The sequence below is a fragment of the Maylandia zebra genome, unplaced genomic scaffold, assembly GCF_041146795.1.
Source record: "Maylandia zebra isolate NMK-2024a unplaced genomic scaffold, Mzebra_GT3a scaffold34, whole genome shotgun sequence".
Lineage (NCBI taxonomy): Eukaryota > Metazoa > Chordata > Actinopteri > Cichliformes > Cichlidae > Maylandia > Maylandia zebra.
In genome coordinates this window covers 83,935-86,434 of record NW_027490064.1, presented here as the reverse complement: position 1 = coordinate 86,434, position 2,500 = coordinate 83,935, and positions in this window count along the sequence as shown.

Genomic DNA, 2,500 nt, shown 5'->3' with positions numbered 1-2,500 from the left:
TCAAGGTCCATGCTGGATATGCGCTGGAGCGTAACTACAAGAAAGGTAAGCTAGTGGGGGACTAGAGCAGGGGAGGATGTGCGTCCCCGGGGCATGCTGGAGGTCAAGGGCCATGCTGGATATGCGGTGGAGGGTAACTGCAGGAGAAGGAAAGCTCATGGGGGATTAGAGCGGAGGAGTATGTGGGTCCTCGGGGCCTGCTGGAGGGCAAGGGCCATGCTGGATTTGTGGTGGAGGGTAACTGCGGGAGAAGGAAAGCTAGTGGGGGAGTAGAGCAGAGGAGTATGTTGGTCCCCGGGGCCTGCTGGAGGTCCAGGTCCCTGCCCGATGTGAGTAGCAGCAGGGCCAGCGCGCCCAGGAGCACATCTTTTTCGACCGTGAAGGAGACAGGAGGCCGACTCACTGCCTCGGCTAAATGGAGAGGGAATTTCAGAAGGGCCAGGGCAAAAGCATGGACCTTTTCAGCTGTAAGGGAGGCAAGAGCAAGGTGTGATGTAGGTCCCCGGGGCCTGCTGGAGGTCCAGGTCCATGCCCGATGTGAGTAGCAGCAGGGCCAGCGCGCCCAGGAGCACATCTTTTTCGACCGTAAAGGGAGACAGGAGGCCGACTCACTGCCTCGGCTAAATGGAGAGGGAATTTCAGAAGGGCCAGGGCACAAGCATGGACCTTTTTCAGCTGCAAGGGAGGGAAGAGCAATGTGCGATGTAGGTCCCCGGGGCCTGCTGGAGGTCCAGGTCCATGCCCGATGTGAGTAGCAGCAGGGCCAGCGCGCCCAGGAGCACATCTTTTTCGACCGTAAAGGAGAGAGGAGGCCGACTCTCTGCCTCGGCTAAATGGAGAGGGAATTTCAGCAGGGCCAGGGCACAGGCATGGACCTTTTTCAGCTGTAAGGGAGGCAAGAGCAAGGTGTGATGTAGGTCCCCGGGGCCTGCTGGAGGTCCAGGTCCATGCCCGATGTGAGTAGCAGCAGGGCCAGCGCGCCCAGGAGCACATCTTTTTCGACCGTAAAGGGAGACAGGAGGCCGACTCACTGCCTCGGCTAAATGGAGAGGGAATTTCAGCAGGGCCAGGGCACAGGCATGGACCTTTTTCAGCTGTAAGGGAGGCAAGAGCAAGGTGCGATGTAGGTCCCCGGGGCCTTTTGTCGTACCATAGGCACGAGTGGTGTGTGTGTGTGGCAAAGACTTTCTGCGCAGTGTCCCAGGGGCACGGGGAAAGGTTGTTGTACCATAGGCACGAGAAAAGTTGTCGTACCATAGGCACGAGAAAAGTTGTCGTACCATAGGCACGAGTGGTGTGTGTGTGTGTGGCAAAGTGCTACTGAGCGGTGTACCAGGGGCAGGGCGAAAAGTTGTTGTACCATAGGCACGAGAAAAGTTGTTGTACCATAGGCACGAGAAAAGCTGTCATACCAGGGGCACGGAGGAAAGTTGTTGTACCATAGGCACGAGAAAAGTTGTCGTACCATAGGCACGAGGAGAGTTTGTGTGGCAAAGTGCTACTGAGCGGTGTACCAGGGGCACGGCGAAAAGTTGTTGTACCATAGGCACGAGAAAAGTTGTCGTACCATAGGCACGAGAAAAGTTGTCGTACCATAGGTACGAGGAGTGTGCGTGTGTGGCAAAGTGCTACTGAGCGGTGTACCAGGGGCACGGCGAAAAGTTGTTGTACCATAGGCACGAGAAAAGTTGTTGTACCATAGGCACGAGAAAAGCTGTCATACCAGGGGCACGGAGGAAAGTTGTTGTACCATAGGCACGAGAAAAGTTGTCGTACCATAGGCACGAGAAAAGTTGTCGTACCATAGGCACGAGTGGTGTGTGTGTGTGGCAAAGTGCTACTGAGCGGTGTACCAGGGGCACGGCGAAAAGTTGTTGTACCATAGGCACGAGAAAAGTTGTTGTACCACAGGCACGAGAAAAGCTGTCATACCAGGGGCACGGAGGAAAGTTGTTGTACCATAGGCACGAGAAAAGTTGTCGTACCATAGGCACGAGGAGAGTTTGTGTGGCAAAGTGCTACTGAGCGGTGTACCAGGGGCACGGCGAAAAGTTGTTGTACCATAGGCACGAGAAAAGTTGTCGTACCATAGGCACGAGAAAAGTTGTCGTACCATAGGTACGAGGAGTGTGTGTGTGGCAAAGTGCTACTGAGCGGTGTACCAGGGGCACGGCGAAAAGTTGTTGTACCATAGGCACGAGAAAAGTTGTTGTACCATAGGCACGAGAAAAGCTGTCGTACCAGGGGCACGGAGGAAAGTTGTTGTACCATAGGCACGAGAAAAGTTGTCGTACCATAGGCACGAGGAGAGTTTGTGTGGCAAAGTGCTACTGAGCGGTGTACCAGGGGCACGGCGAAAAGTTGTTGTACCATAGGCACGAGAAAAGTTGTCGTACCATAGGCACGAGAAAAGTTGTCGTACCATAGGTACGAGGAGTGTGTGTGTGGCAAAGTGCTACTGAGCGGTGTACCAGGGGCACGGCGAAAAGTTGTTGTACCA